Genomic DNA, 17,677 nt, shown 5'->3' with positions numbered 1-17,677 from the left:
GAAAAACATGGAGAATATGTAGAAGCAGAAAAATGTTTAAAAACACTTGTAAAACTGATTTTTATTGTTTTTAATGTTTATCAAATTTATTAAACAAGTATATAGAGTGGATATCAATATAACACTGCCCTTGAGGCCTATTTTATGAAATAACTTTTCTGTGAGCTACTTTATTGGAACACATATACACCACTTTTTACACTTCATTCAAGAAATTATCTGAGATAGGATAGAGAGGATTCCATTTTACACCAAATTTCTCTCCATCAGGTGTCATAACTGAGCACCACAAACTAGGATTTGGAAAAAAAAAAAAAAAAAAGCCTTGGAATTGGGAATCAAAAATTAGTACCATGGTAAAATTTCCTAAGTCAAGGCCAGAAACCTGAATCAGGATGTCCAGCAGAATGAAGAGTGTAAATAGAGAGGAAAATAGTCAGGAAAGGCAATAGTAGATTCAGAGCCTAAAGTAGAGTAAAAGTTCAAGCAAGCATTCATAATCACATGACTTCTAGATTAGAATACCAGAACAACATGTAAATGCCAGTGTTTTATTAAGAAGGTCTTTGGACTCTCATTTGTTACAGAGGATTTTAAGACTAAGGATTCTAGGTGAGAGATGGTCATGAGGCGGATCTAGGACAATAGACTACCATCCCCTTTTCAGACACAGGCTAGCTAGTCAGCTCTGAAATAGTCTCGTTAATGAAATCAAAATTAAAAAAAAAAAATAAAAAGAGTCAAGATGGCAGAGAAGTAGCAAGCTGAGACTGCTTCAGCTAGCCGGAGATCAGCTAGATAGCTTATCTAAAGATTGCAAACACCTGAAAATCCATCGGCAGATCGAAGAGAAGAAGAACAGCAATTCTGGAAACAGAAAAACAACTACTTTCTGAAAGGTAGGACCGGTGGAGAAGTGAATCCAAAGCGACCGGAAGAGAGACCCCGGGGGGAGGGGCCGGCTCCCGGCAAGCGGTGGAGCAACCGCGCACAAAATCAGGACTTTTAAAAGTCTGTTCCGCTGAGGGACATCGCTCCAGAGGCTAAACCGGGGCGAAGCCCACGCGGGGTCAGCGTGGCCTCAGGTCCCGCAGGGTCACAGAAGGATCGGGGGTGTCTGAGTGTCGCAGAGCTTGAGGGTATTGGAACGGGAAAGCCGGCTACAGAGACAGAGCCGACAGTAAGCTCACAGCTCGGTGTTACCTTGAACCGGTCGCAGGCTCGGTGAGCTCGGAGCGCGGCCGGAGGTCAGGCAGACGGGAGTAACTGGGCGCTGTTCTCTGAGGGCGTACTGAGGAGTGGGGCCCTGGGCTCTCGGCTCCTCCGGGCCCGGAGACCAGGAGGCCGCCATTTGTATTCCCGTCCTCCAGAACTCTACGGAAAGCGCTCAGGGAACAAAAGCTCCTGAAAGCAAACCCGAGCGGATTACTCACCCCGGCCCTGGGTAAGGGCGGTGTAATTCCGCCTGGGGCAAAGACACTTGAGAATCACTACAACAGGCCCCTCCCCAAGAAGATCAACAAGAATTCCAACAGAAGCCAAGTTCACCTACCAAGGAGTGCGGTTTCAATACCAAGGAGAGCAGCAGAATTCCAGAGGAGGAGAAAGCCAAGCACGGAACTCATGGCTTTTTTCCTGTGATTTTTTTTTTGTCTTGCAGTTAATTTAATTTTTTCTTTTTCATTTTTTTTTTTTCTCGCCTTCGGGTAAAAAAATTTTTTTTTTAACTGTTACCTTTTACTTTCTTAACGATTTTTTACTAGTTTATCTAATATATATATTTTTTTCTTTTTTACATTTTTCTTAGGTGTTTTCTTTTTTTAAAAATTCTTTTCTTTTCTTTTTTTTTTTTCTTTTTGCTTTTTTTTCCTTTCTTCCTTTTTGAACCTCCTTTTATCCCCTTTCTCCCCCCTCACGATTTTGGATCTCTTCTAATTTGGTTAAAGCATATTTTCCTGGGGTTGTTGCCACCCTTTTAGTATTTTACTTGCCCCTTCATTTACTCTTATCTGGACAAAATGACAAGAAGGAAAAATTCAACACAAAAAAAAGAACAAGAGGCAGTACCGAAGGCTAGGGACCTAATCAATACAGACATCGGTAACATGTCAGATCTAGAGTTCAGAATGACAATTCTCAAGGTTCTAGCCGGGCTCGAAAAAGGCATGGAAGATATTAGAGAAACGCTCTCGGGAGAAATAAAAGCCCTTTCTGGAGAAATAAAAGAACTAAAATCTAACCAAGTTGAAATCAAAAAAGCTATTAATGAGGTGCAATCAAAAATGGAGGCTCTAACTGCTAGGATAAATGAGGCAGAAGAAAGAATTAGTGATATAGAAGACCAAATGACAGAGAATAAAGAAGCTGAACAAAAGAGGGACAAACAGCTACTGGACCACGAGGGGAGAATTCGAGAGATAAGTGACACCATAAGACGAAACAACATTAGAATAATTGGGATTCCAGAAGAAGAAGAAAGAGAGAGGGGAGCAGAAGGTATACTGGAGAGAATTATTGGGGAGAATTTCCCCAATATGGCAAAGGGAATGAGCATCAAAATTCAGGAGGTTCAGAGAACGCCCCTCAAAATCAATAAGAATAGGCCCACACCCCGTCACCTAATAGTAAAACTTACAAGTCTCAGTGACAAAGAGAAAATCCTGAAAGCAGCCCGGGAAAAGAAGTCTGTAACATACAATGGTAAAAATATTAGATTGGCAGCTGACTTATCCACAGAGACCTGGCAGGCCAGAAAGAGCTGGCATGATATTTTCAGAGCACTAAACGAGAAAAACATGCAGCCAAGAATACTATATCCAGCTAGGCTATCATTGAAAATAGAAGGAGAGATTAAAAGCTTCCTGGACAAACAAAAACTGAAAGAATTTGCAAATACCAAACCAGCTCTACAGGAAATATTGAAAGGGGTCCTCTAAGCAAAGAGAGAGCCTACAAGTGGTATATCAGAAAGGAACAGAGACCATATACAGTAACAGTCACCTTACAGGCAATACAATGGCACTAAATTCATATCTCTCAATAGTTACCCTGAATGTGAATGGGCTAAATGCCCCTGTCAAAAGACACAGGGTATCAGAATGGATAAAAAAACAAAACCCATCTATATGTTGCCTCCAAGAAACTCATTTTAAGCCCGAAGACACCTCCAGATTTAAAGTGAGGGGGTGGAAAAGAATTTACCATGCTAATGGACATCAGAAGAAAGCAGGAGTGGCAATCCTTATATCAGATCAATTAGATTTTAAGCCAAAAACTATAATAAGAGATGAGGAAGGACACTATATCATACTCAAAGGGTCTGTCCAACAAGAAGATTTAACAATTTTAAATATCTATGCCCCCAACGTGGGAGCAGCCAACTATATAAACCAATTAATAACAAAATCAAAGAAACACATCAACAATAATACAATAATAGTAGGGGACTTTAACACTCCCCTCACTGAAATGGACAGATCATCCAAGCAAAAGATCAGCAAGGAAATAAAGGCCTTAAACGACACACTGGACCAGATGGACATCACAGATATATTCAGAATATTTCATCCCAAAGCAACAGAATACACATTCTTCTCTAGTGCACATGGAACATTCTCCAGAATAGATCACATCCTCGGTCCTAAATCAGGACTCAACCGGTATCAAAAGATTGGGATCATTCCCTGCATATTTTCAGACCACAATGCTCTAAAGCTAGAACTCAACCATAAAAGGAAGTTTGGAAAGAACCCAAATACATGGAGACTAAACAGTATCCTTCTAAAGAATGAATGGGTCAACCGGGAAATTAAAGAAAAATTGAAAAAACTCATGGAAACAAATGATAATGAAAATACAACAGTTCAAAATCTGTGGGACACAACAAAGGCAGTCCTGAGAGGAAAATATATAGCGGTACAAGCCTTTCTCAAGAAACAAGAAAGGTCTCAGGTACACAACCTAACCCTACACCTAAAGGAGTTGGAGAAAGAACAAGAAAGAAACCCTAAGCCCAGCAGGAGAAGAGAAATCATAAAGATCAGAGCAGAAATCAATGAAATAGAAACCAAAAAAACAATAGAACAAATCAACGAAACTAGGAGCTGGTTCTTTGAAAGAATTAATAAAATTGATAAACCCCTGGCCCGACTTATCAAAAAGAAAAGAGAAAGGACCCAAATAAATAAAATCATGAATGAAAGAGGAGAGATCACAACTAATACCAAAGAAATACAAACTATTATAAGAACATACTATGAGCAACTCTACGCCAATAAATTTGACAATCTGGAAGAAATGGATGCATTCCTAGAAACATATAAACTACCACAACTGAACCAGGAAGAAATAGAAAGCCTGAACAGACCCATAACCAGTAAGGAGATTGAAACAGTCATTAAAAATCTCCAAACAAACAAAAGCCCAGGGCCAGACGGCTTCCCGGGGGAATTCTACCAAACATTTAAAGAAGAACTAATTCCTATTCTCCTGAAACTGTTCCAAAAAATAGAAATGGAAGGAAAACTTCCAAACTCATTTTATGAGGCCAGCATCACCTTGATCCCAAAACCAGACAAGGATCCCACCAAAAAAGAGAGCTATAGACCGATATCCTTGATGAACACAGATGCGAAAATACTCAACAAAATACTAGCCAATAGGATTCAACAGTACATTAAAAAGATTATTCACCACGACCAAGTGGGATTTATTCCAGGGCTGCAAGGTTGGTTCAACATCCGCAAATCAGTCAATGTGATACAACACATCAATAAAAGAAAGAACAAGAACCATATGATACTCTCAATAGATGCTGAAAAAGCATTTGACAAAGTACAGCATCCCTTCCTGATCAAAACTCTTCAAAGTTTTGAAGAGGGCACATACCTCAATATCATCAAAGCCATCTATGAAAAACCCACCGCAAATATCATTCTCAATGGAGAAAAACTGAAAGCTTTTCCGCTAAGGTCAGGAACACGGCAGGGATGTCCATTATCACCACTGCTATTCAACATAGTACTAGAGGTCCTGGCCTCAGCAATCAGACAACAAAAGGAAATTAAAGGCATCCAAATCGGCAAAGAAGAAGTCAAATTATCACTCTTCGCAGATGATATGATACTATATGTGGAAAACCCAAAAGACTCCACTCCAAAACTGCTAGAACTTATACAGGAATTCAGTAAAGTGTCAGGATATAAAATCAATGCACAGAAATCAGTTGCATTTCTCTACACCAACAGCAAGACAGAAGAAAGAGATATTAAGGAGTCAATCCCATTTACAATTGCATCCAAAACCATAAGATACCTAGGAATAAACCTAACCAAAGAGGCGCAGAATCTATACTCAGAAAACTATAAAGTACTCATGAAAGAAATTGAGGAAGACACAAAGAAATGGAAAAATGTTCCATGCTCCTGGATTGGAAGAATAAATATTGTGAAAATGTCTATGCTACCTAAAGCAATCTACACATTTAATGCAATTCCTATCAAAGTACCATCCATCTTTTTCAAAGAAATGGAACAAATAATTCTAAAATTTATATGGAACCAGAAAAGACCTCGAATAGCCAAAGGGATATTGAAAAAGAAAGCCAACGTTGGTGGCATCACAATTCCGGACTTCAAGCTCTATTACAAAGCTGTCATCATCAAGACAGCATGGTACTGGCACAAAAACAGACCCATAGATCAATGGAACAGAATAGAGAGCCCAGAAATAGACCCTCAAATCTATGGTCAACTAATCTTCGACAAAGCAGGAAAGAATGTCCAATGGAAAAAAGATAGCCTCTTCAATAAATGGTGCTGGGAAAATTGGACAGCCACATGCAGAAAAATGAAATTGGACCATTTCCTTACACCACACTCGAAAATAGACTCAAAATGGATGAAGGACCTCAATGTGAGAAAGGAATCCATCAAAATCCTTGAGGAGAACACGGGCAGCAACCTATTCGACCTCTGCCGCAGCATCTTCCTAGGAACAACGCAAAAGGCAAGGGAAGCAAGGGCAAAAATGAACTATTGGGATTTCCTCAAGATCAAAAGCTTTTGCACAGCAAAGGAAACAGTTAACAAAATCAAAAGACAACTGACAGAATGGGAGAAGATATTTGCAAACGACATATCAGATAAAGGACTAGTGTCCAGAATCTATAAAGAACTTAGCAAACTCAACACCCAAAGAACAAATAATCCAATCAAGAAATGGGCAGAGGACATGAACAGACATTTCTGCAAAGAAGACATCCAGATGGCCAACAGACACATGAAAAAGTGCTCCATATCACTCGACATCAGGGAAATACAAATCAAAACCACAATGAGATATCACCTCACACCAGTCAGAATGGCTAAAATCAACAAGTCAGGAAATGACAAATGCTGGCGAGGATGCGGAGAAAGGGGAACCCTCCTACACTGTTGGTGGGAATGCAAGCTGGTGCAGCCACTCTGGAAAACAGCATGGAGGTTCCTCAAAATGTTGAAAATAGAACTGCCCTATGACCCAGCAATTGCACTATTGGGTATTTACCCTAAAGATACAAATGTAGTGATCCAAAGGGGCACATGCACCCGAATGTTTATAGCAGCAATGTCCACAATAGCCAAACTATGGAAAGAACCTAGATGTCCATCAACAGATGAATGGATCAAGAAGATGTAGTATATATACACAATGGAATACTATGCAGCCATCAAAAGAAATGAAATCTTGCCATTTGCAACAACATGGATGGAACTAGAGTGTATCATGCTTAGCGAAATAAGTCAAGCAGAGAAAGACAACTATCATATGATCTCCCTGATATGAGGAAGTGGTGATGCAACATGGAGGCTTAAGTGGGTAGGAGAAGAATAAATGAAACAAGATGGGATTGGGAGGGAGACAAACCATAAGTGACTCTTAATCTCACAAAACAAACTGAGGGTTGCTGGGGGGAGGGGGTTTGGGAGAAGGGGGTGGGATTATGGACATTGGGGAGGGTATGTGCTTTGGTGAGTGCTGTGAAGTGTGTAAACCTGGTGATTCACAGACCTGTACCCCTGGGGATAAAAATATATGTTTATAAAAAATAAAAAATTAAAAAAAAAACCACTTCTAAGCATTTTATGAAAGCATACCTAAAAAGTATTTAGTAAAATCTTGTTTCTGCTTGACCCAATATTATCTGCTACCATTCTGCAACATGAGTCCACTACACTTACATTGCCCAAACATGCCTTGTACCACTCCTACCTGTATCCTTTTTGCTAGCTCTTCCCACAATCTGATAATGTCTTTTACCATACCCCCATTTACACAAGCATTCCCCATCCAATTAGACCAACTCAAATCCCACATCTCTCATGAGGTCTTTTTTATTCACCCCAACTTAAAATGATTTTCATGCCTCTGAACTCTCATATCAGTTGTTGGACCCTTCACATAGATTGTCTTGCAATATTAGTTTTATTTTCCTGTCCCCCCACAGGTTTTTTTTTAAATTTATTTTTTATTTATTTTCGGCATAACAGTATTCATTATTTTTTCCCCACACCCAGTGCTCCATGCATCTGTGCCCTCTATAATACCCACCACCTGGTACCCCAACCTCCCACCCCCGCCCCACCACTTCAAACCCCTCAGATTGTGTTTTAGAGTCCATAGTCTCTCATGGTTCACCTCCCCTTCCAATTTTCCCCAACTCCCTTGTCCTAACTCCCCATGTCCTCCATGCTATTTGTTATACTCCACAAATAAGTGAAACCATATGATAATTTACTCTCTCTGCTTGACTTATTTCACTCAGCATAATCTCTTCCAGTACCATCCATGTACCCTACAAAAGTTGGGTATTCATCCTTTCTGATGGAGGCATAATACTCCATAGTGTATATGGACCACATCTTCCTTATCCATTCATCTGTTGAAGGGCATCTTGGTTCTTTCCACAGTTTGGCGACCGTGGCCATTGCTGCTATAAACATTGGGGTACAGGGGCGCCTGGGTGGCTCAGTGGGTCAAAGCCTCTGCCTTTGGCAAAGGTCATGATCCCAGGGTCCTGGAATCAAGCCCCACATTGGGCTCTCTGCTCAGCAGGGAGCCTGGTTCTTCCTCTCTCTCCCTGCCTGCCTCTCTGGCTAGTTACAATTTCTGTCTATCAAATAAATAAATAAAATCTTAAAAAAAAATTGGGGTACAGATGGCCCTTCTTTTCACTACATCTGTATCTTTGGGGTAAATACCCAGGAGTACAATTGCAGGGTCATAGGGAAGTTCTGTTTTTAATTTCTTGAGGAATCTCCACACTGTTCTCCAAAAAGGCTGCACCAACTTGCATTCCCACCAACAGTGTAAGAGGGTTCCCCTTTCTCCACATCCCCTTCCTGTTCCTATCTAGCTCTTTGAGGAGGCAGTGACTATATCTTATCACATCTGGATCCCTATTGTACATTAAAGTACTAAATTAATATTTACTGAACGGAACTTGAAGACAGAGGCCTTGTTTTATGTATCTCTGTATTTCTCCAGCCCCAGCACAAGCCTTGCTATAAAGCCAAAGAATCAAAATGGTATTGAGTACTGGCTCTAATTGCCTAAAACATAAAACACATATTTAATTTTCTTTCTTTTTTTTCTTTTTCATTTCTCTTTTTTCTTCCTTTCTTTTTCCTCTCTCTCTTTTTTTTTTTCCCAGACATTTCGTCTTTTTCAAAGCAACATTTTATTGCTAGAATCTGGAAATTCTCTAACAAATGGAATTAGACCAAAACTACAGTACTACAGAGGAAAAAGTACAAATTACATTCTAGTGATATTATTTCTTTATATTCTAAGTCAGACATAATCATTATTTTAAAATTAGAAATTGGAGAAATGCAAAGAGAAAAATACATACATATATACACACATATTTCAAATCACTTATAATCCTACTAGCCAGAGATAGCCACTATTAATTTTTTGATGCCTAAGCCCTCCTCACTAGAATTACTTTACACTGCTTATATCCCTACATCATTCTGAATAAAATTACCCTACCTACACCCTTCTACCATATGAAACTACAACCCCAGGCCATCACCCCAGCTGTAGTTAGATGTCTCTCTAATGGAAATAACCAACAGTTTGTCCAGAAACAAATCTAGTCCAATTAGCCAAGCAATAGGCTCTATCCTGAGAATTTAAACTAAAAACAGTTAACAGTAGGGTCTGAAACCAAAAGGTTGTGAATTAAAGACACCATACTGTACCATGGGCAAATTAAATTTACAAGGAGCAGATTTAATGAATATACCAGTTAAAGTGGAACAGAAAGAAGCTGGGAGGCACAGTGTGGCTGAGTCATGTTCAAGGAGAATTGGAAGAAAGGCTCTGAACTCTGATCACCTAGAGCCTTCTTAAACTGGGAACTACCTCTCACTCTGGACTCCATCATGACACCAGCTATGTAAGAAGGCCTTGCACTCCTGGATACCCAGTAGATTTCCTTTAAAATTTCTTATGTAGCCCATAAGTGAGATCTGTTTTCTTAGGCTAGCTTGAATTTTTAAAGAATCAAATGAAGGGCTTTCCTAGATTTTTTCATTAATATGTGTATTTTTTCAAAACAGTATATATGCTGCTTAAAGCTAGTTCTTGACACAGTGATATGCTATATTGATGTATATATTCATTACAAATGGCTTCATGACGTTTTATTGTCTCATAATCCATTTAACCTATACTCTATCATTGGATATTGGATACTGTTTCCAATTTTGCCCTGCTATAAATTATCCCTCAGTTGGTATTCTTGGTATAAATTGTGTTTTCCACTTATTACGATACTATGTTATTCATGTGATGTAACTTACAAACAGGGTCATTAAAATTCTATTCCTGAAGTTCTATGCTATCAAATACACATAAAAATAAGCAAGTTACATTTGGAAACAGTATTATTGCTATTGAATTCTCTAAGTAGTATTCTAAAACAGGAATTCTTAAGGTGAGAATTCAGGAATAGGCTTCACGGGATTTATGATCCCTAAAATTACATGCAAACATTTGTGTTCATGTATATATTTGCATCTTACCTTAAGCCAGTCCATAGATTTGATAAATTATCAATATATGTATACAGTGAACAATGATTATATAAAACCAAATTAAATTAACATAATATATCTAACATACTCAACACTATACCTAGCACATATTAACCTTGAAGTCAATATTAATTAGTATAATTAATAACAGTTGTGCATGCCAGATATTGAGTTACCTTCTATGGTTTTCTAACTTCTATCCCCAGATGACAATCATCAACTATATATCCACTAAAATGGTGGATATGAAATGGACATGAAATAAGTCCACTGAAATGGTGATTTTTATATACTCACAAATTAAGCGAAACTTGCTGATCTATGCCTAGACTCATATGATGCGACTGTTAACATTCTTATTACTTGTGAAAAGAAAGCAATTTATTTTCTGCTTGATAAGGTAGGTTATAGGACAGCAAACCAAATGATGTGAACAGCATTGATTTTCCCATCTACTTGAGGTTTATCAAATAAAGCTGTCAGTGTATTATTTTCTTTAGAACTCACTGCAGCTCTACTTAACCTAAAGTCTTTATTAGTTTGCTTATGGTCTTTCCCTTTCTCTTAAAAGAGAACATATGTCACCAAGATAAAATAATCACCTGTAAAAATTTTGATTTTTTTAATACAGTATGAGCTTAAATCACCTGAATAAATTCACCTATTTATGTATATAGCTTCACATGACATTTTTAATGATGATATTGATAATGACTTTTCCCAAAGCTGAGTTACAGTTTCTGTTTGATTAACATAATATTTGATCACTTCATTTTTAAAGGTTCCCATATATCTTATAGTGTATGGCCTACAATTTCATTCTAGATTACTGTTACAATCAAAACTGTACAACCAATTCACAGAGAAAGTGAAATTTCCCCCTGTGAGCTCCAAAGGACAGTCTTATTTACCTGTCAAGCTTCCCTACTAAGAAATGCTATGGAATTGTTTACTTAATGACTATATATTGATCATCATGAGGGCAGATGCACATAATCACATTTCCTTTTCAAAACATGAACAAAGAACTCAAAACTAATCTCAGTTCCCCATCCATAAAATGATATGAATACCTACTTCACAGATATGTTTAATTATTAAAAGAAAGAGAATGACAGAGAACTATTAAAACAGGGGGGAAATAATGGCTTAGAAGGAAAAAGCAATATCTTTCTTTTTCAACAGTGAAAATTAAGTTTAAGATGCTAGTGAAAATGGCATCTTAAAATTAAAAATCCAAAGACTGTTAGAAAAATAAGGGAATTATTTTTAAAACCTCTCTTACAGAAAAGCAGCTAACAGAATAATAAATAAAGTCACCTAGGGAAATTAGTGCCTGATGATTCTAAGAAAGTCTGACTAGAATACATTTAATACTGTTGTTATTATTATTATTATCTTGATATGATACTATACCCATTTTAGAAATATCCATATTTTTAAACAATCTTGTTTTGTAGAGAATCATACTTTGGAAGGAATGCCCTCTGAGTCAAGCTGAGGATGTATGAAGTCATCTTCCTCTTTATTTAACTCTGACAGGCTCTGGGCACTAGAGGCCACTGTGAAAGTCACCAGAATGAAGATTTGTGAAAGTCAGCCTCTGTATCACCGAAGCAATGCCTGATCCAGGTGGTGCATGCTTGGAGCATTGTACCTATATAACAAATTGTACCTATTCATAATTTTACATGATTTACAGGCTCTCACCTCAATAGTATATTCTAATATAAAATCCCTTTTAGTTTATCATTTTTGAGTGAGTGGCCAGGTCTTATTTCTCAAAAACAAATGACAAATTCATAGCAATAGAAACACAATCCATTATACTCCAACATAAACATAAAGTAGACATTATTTTTCTAAATCACACCTTTTGCACTTTTTACCATTACCCAATCTGTGAACTTTAGAATTAATTAGCACTTAGAAATCACAGCAAATTTTTCTTCATCTAAAAATAGTCAAGACTAGCAGGAAAATAATTGTTGTGTCAAACAAGAGGACTTTTTTTTTATATAAAGATATGTTGATTGGTACTTGATTTTATCAATTTTTTCTTTCTTATGTCTCATTAAATTGGACTCAAAGTACAGTATTTCAAATTAACCTAACCAGAATGGGTTGCCCATATTTCACCATATAACATCCACCTATAGGATAAAATTAAGGCACATTAAGAGTAACAACCTATATTTCTACCCACTGTCCCCCAAGCCACAACTTTGGGATCCCCAGATTCTCTCAAAATCCCTCCAGTTTTACCTGGGAATCTCCAGGAGCAAATCTATTGTCTCCACTATCTGCAAAGGAGAAGCCACAGACACTACTCTATCTCTAGGATCCAGTCTCAGTGATGCTAAATGCGTAGAGCTTTCTGGAAACTTCTAAGTGCCAACTTCTGTGTTCCCTCCAGAAAAGGGGAAATGCATCTCTTCCTTTTTGACTTTTTTCCCAGAGACCAGAGTAAATTTGTTTGGTGTCCTCATGTCTCAGAGACTGTGGACACTACAATTCTCAACTCCTATTTCTGCAAGACTTATGTGACCCTGGACCAGAGCTGAGAGGCTGACAAGGTGAGACTCATAATATTGGGTCCCTTTTGATCCCTGAGGTTAGGCCAAATCTTCCTTTCTTGACCTTTCCTTCTTAGGCATGAATTCTTTCCCACGAGGCTTCATTTAGTCATATAAATAGATGACTGGAGGGCCCATGCCCCACTCCACCCACTGCACACCCCAACCCAGCAAGCCACACGTTTGAACCCTAGAAGAAAATACAGCTTAAACTATAACGAGTTTCCCCCAGTATCCTCAGAAAAAAAAAAAAAAAAAACTAATGTAAATTTGGCAGCCATCCTTATATTTATATACCCTGTGTAAGATAAAAGACTAAAACTGGTCTCGCAAATGAGATCCCAGAAGACAAAATGAGCTTTTCACAATGATTTGGAGAAATTCCTTTGCTTATATTATTTAGCGCATCAGGGCAAGGTATATTTACCTATTTATAGATGTTCTCTTAAAAGATGGACCTCAAGAAAGGGAGGATTGTTACATATAATACAAAAATCTAAGTCACCTAAGTTAGTATTAGAGGACAAAATAACACATAATGGCCCAGTATTCCAACAGAAATAGAGTGAACTGCTTTGAATGGCACAAATATTTACTGTTCCTTTTCCCTCTTTCTTTGTAACATCAAAAATCTAGAGTTGTCTTTTCTCTAAAACTGGATGGCTTTATACTGACATTATCTTTTTTTTCTATAGTATACTCTATATGTCTCTTTTTTGCAGAAATCTATTATTTTCTGCTAGAAAATTCATATTGAAATCTTTGTAATTTAGGATTTTTGACACATGCTTTGCCCCACTGACATTGGGAAAACCTACAAAGATTATACTCTACATTAACAAACTAAAAAAAAATTATAATCTTATAAATAGATGCATGTGAGAAAATCCATTCTTGATACAAGTTTCAGCAACATAAGGAGAGAACTTTCTCAAACTGCTAAGAAACATCTATGAGAAACCTACTGCTAATATCATACCTAATGAAAGAATACTTTCTCCTTAAGGTCATGACCGAGGGAAGGGTACCCATTTTCAGCTCTTCAATCCAACATTATATTGAGGATACTAACTCATGAAAAGGGCAAAAAAAAAAAGATATTTTAAATCCTCTATACTAGAAAAAAATACTATCTTTATTCAGAGATGTCAATCATTTATGTAGAAAATCCTGTGGAACAAAAAAAGGCTATTAAAACTAATAAGTGAGTTTGTCAAGGTTGTGGATATAAGATTGACATAGAAAAAAATCACTTTTAGGGGCACCTGGGTGGCACAGTCCATTAAGTGTTTGCCTTTGGCTCAGGTGATGATCCTGGGATCCTGGAATCAAGCCCCTGCATCAGGCTCCCTTCTCAGTGGGGAGTCTGCTTCTCCCTCTCCCTCTGTGTGTGCACACACCGTTTCTCTCTCAAATAAACAAAATATTTCTAAACATCACTTTTATTTCTATATTTCAGCAACAATCAGAAATCAAAATTGAAAAAGCAATATCATTTATAATAACATAAACATAAAAACTATTTTGGAGATAAATCTGGCAAAAGATGTGCAAGATTTGGACATTGAAAACTATAGAACACAGTCAGAGAAATTAAGAAAGAACTAAATAAGTTGAGAAATATACATGTTCATAGGTTGAAAAACTCAATATTGTTAAAATTTCTGGTTTTCCCCCAGATTGATCTATAGACTCAACATAATTCCAGTCAAAAAAAGGAGATTTTGTGTAGAAATTAACAAGGTTCTAAAACTCATATGGAAAAGCCAAAATACTTAGAATAGCTAAAATAACTTTGAAAAAGTTGGAGAACTTGTGTTATATTTTAATATTTATGATAAAGCTACAAATATCAAGACAGTGATACTGATGTGAAGATACAAATAGATCAATAGTACAGAATAGGGATTCCAAAAGTAGACCTAGACATATAGGGACATGTGACTTTTTAAAAATATATTTTTTTTATTTATTTGAGAGGAAGAGAAAGCGAGAGACAGAACAAAGCAGAGGGGAATGGGCAGAGGGAGAAGGTGACGCATACTCCTCACTAGGCAGCAAGCCTGATGAGGGTCTCAGTCCTAGGACCCTGGGATCATGACCTGAGCTGAAAGCAGATGCTTAACTGACTGAGCCACCCAGGCACACTGGCATGTGACTTTTTTTAACAGATGTTCTCAGGCAATCCAATAAGAAAAGACAGTCATTTCAATAAACGGTGCTAGAATAATTAGGTCAATACATTAACAAATTAAACTTCGATCCATATCTCATACCATATATACAAATTACTTAACTTTTTTTTTTAATTCTGGCTTACTGTACAAACAGTGTTATGTTAGTTTCAGGTGTACAATACAGTGATTCAACAGTTCCTTATATTTATTCAGTGTGAATCAGGATAAGTATACTCTTAATCCCCTTCAGTTCTTTCACCCATCTCCCCATCCATCTCCCCTCTGCTAACCATCTGTTCTCTATAATTAAGAATCTGTGTTTTGAATGAACTATTGGGACTTCATCAAAATCAGAAACTTTTGCACAGCAAAGGAAATGGTTAACAAAACCAAAAGACAACTGACAGAATGGGAGAAGATATTTGCAAACGACATATCAGATAAAGAGCTAGTATCCAAAATCTATGAAGAAGTTATCAAACTCAACACCCAAAGAACAAATAATCCAATCAAGAATGGGCAGAGGACATGAACAGACATTTCTGCAAAGAAGACATCCTGATGGCCAACAGACACATGAAGAAGTGCTCCACATCACTCGGCATCAGGGAAATACAAATCAAAACCACAATGATATATCAGCTCACACCAGTCAGAATGGCTAAAATTAACAAGTCAGGAAATAACAGATGCTAGTGAGGATACGAGAAAGGGGAGCCCTCCTACACCGCTGGTGGGAATGCAAGCTGGTGCAGTCACTCTGGAAAACGGTTCCTCAAAAAGTTGAAAATAGAGCTATCCTATACACTAAAGATACAAATGTAGTGATCCGAAGGGGCACGTGCACCGAAATGTTTATAGCAGCAATGCCCACAATAGCCAAACTATGAAAAGAACATAGATGTCCATCAACAGATGAATAGATAAAGAAGAGGTGGTATATCTATACAATGGAATACTGTGCAGCCATCAAAAGAAATGAAATCTTGCCACTTGCGACGACATGGATGGAACTAGAGGGTGTTATGCTGAGCGAAGTAAGTCAATCAGAGAAAAACAATTATCTTATGATCTCCCTGATATGAGAAAGTTGAGATGCAACGTGGGGGGGTGGGGGGTTAGGAAAAGAATAAATGAAACAAGATAGGATCAGGAGGGAGACAAACCATAAGAGACTCTTAATGTCACAAAACAAAGTGAGGGTGGTCAGGGGGAGGGAGTAGAGAGAGGGTGGTAGGGTTATGGACATTGGGGAAGGTATGTGCTATGGTGAGTGCTGTGAAGTGTATAAGTCCGATGATTCACAGACCTGTACCCCTGGGGCTAATAATACTTTATATGCTAATTTAAAAATAAAAAAGAATCTGTTTTTTGGGTTTTCTCCTTTTTCCCCCCTTTGTTTGCTGTTTTATTTATTAAATTCCACATATGAGTGAAATCATATGGTATTTGACTTTCTCTGACTGGCTTATTTCACTTAACATTATACTCCCTAGATCCATCCATGTTGTTGCAAATGGCAACATTTTTATGGCTGAATAATATTCCATTGTATATATCTATATATCTTCATTACTCGTCTTTTTCATTCATTTCTTGATAGACACTCTGGCTGCTTCCATGGTTTGGCTATTGTAAATATTGCTGCAATAAACATGGTAAGATATCTCTTCACTCTTGTCAGAAGGGCTAAAATAAAAAAAACTCAAGAAACAACAAGTGTTGGTGAGGAAATGGAGAAAAAGGAACCCTCATGCACTATTGGTGGGAATGCAGACTGGTGCAGTCACTGTGGAAGACAGTATGGAGGCTCTTCAAAAAGTTAAAAATAGAATTACCATATGATTCAGTAATGCCACTACTGGATTTTTACTCAAAGAAGACAAAAAACACTAATTTGAAGGCATATATACACCCCTGTTTTTTGAAACAAATTATTTTTTTTAATTAATTCTTTATTTTTTATAAACATATATTTTTATCCCCAGGAGTACAGGTGTGTGAATCACCAGGTTTATACACTTCACAAATTATTTTTAAATGCACCAAAGACCTAAATGTAAAATCTACAGCTATAAAACATCTACACAAAAGCATAGGAGAAGATACTTGGTTCCTTGGCTTAGGCAAAGATTTCTTAACTACACCACCAAAAGTACAATTAATAAAAGAAAAATAATAAATTGGCTTTGTCAATTTTTTTAACTTCTGATATTAGGCACAGCTAAGAGAAAAAAGCTTCATACTTGGAGAAAACATGAGGAGTGCATTTTTTATCATCTTAAATTGATCAGAATATTTGTGCTGATACTTCACTAAAGAAGATACATGAAAAAATGCTCAACATTTAGTCATTAGAGAAGTGCAAATTAAAACCACAATGAGATGCCACTACACAGCTATTAGGATGGCTAAAATTAAGAAGGCTGACTATACCACTAATGTAACATTGTGTGTCAAATATGCTCAAATATTGCAAGGATGTGGATGGAGTTAGAACAAAATAAGTCAGTCAGAGAAAAACAAATACCATATGATTTCACTCACATTTAATTTATTTAAGAAATGAAACAGATGGACAGAGGGTGGGGGAAGAGAGAGGCAAACCATAAAACAGACTCTTAACTATAGAGAATAAACTGAGGGTCGATGGAGGGAGGCAGACAGGGGATCAGCTAAATGGGTGAGGGGTATTAAGGAGGGTGCTTATTGTAATGAGCATTGGGTGTTGTATGTAAGTAACAAATCATTAAATTCTCCTGAAACTAATATTACACTGTATGTTAACTAACTGGAATTTAAATTAAAAACCTGAAACAATTTTTCCAAAATTTTTAAG

The 17,677-nt window shown here is 37.3% G+C and overlaps 1 protein-coding gene across 21 annotated transcripts in view; it reads right to left on the bottom strand.

Annotated features, from left to right (window-relative positions):
* Positions 1 to 17,677, bottom strand: part of SCEL (sciellin) — a 329,124-nt gene that overhangs the window by 226,175 nt on the left and 85,272 nt on the right. The window contains exon 1 of one of the 21 annotated variants that reach the window (XM_082701420.1): positions 12,351 to 12,418. The exons of 19 other annotated variants lie outside the window; for them this stretch is intronic. The gene's annotated coding sequence lies outside the window, so the exon portion shown is untranslated. Of the gene's footprint in view, positions 1 to 12,350; positions 12,419 to 17,677 lie in introns of those variants that run through there. One more of the 21 variants, XM_082701425.1, reaches the window with a different exon arrangement.

This window comes from Mustela nivalis, assembly GCF_964662115.1.
Source record: "Mustela nivalis genome assembly, chromosome: 15".
NCBI classification, from domain to species: domain Eukaryota; kingdom Metazoa; phylum Chordata; class Mammalia; order Carnivora; family Mustelidae; genus Mustela; species Mustela nivalis.
Note: the sequence above shows the minus strand (reverse complement) of the source record. Positions and strands in the feature narration are given on the sequence as shown.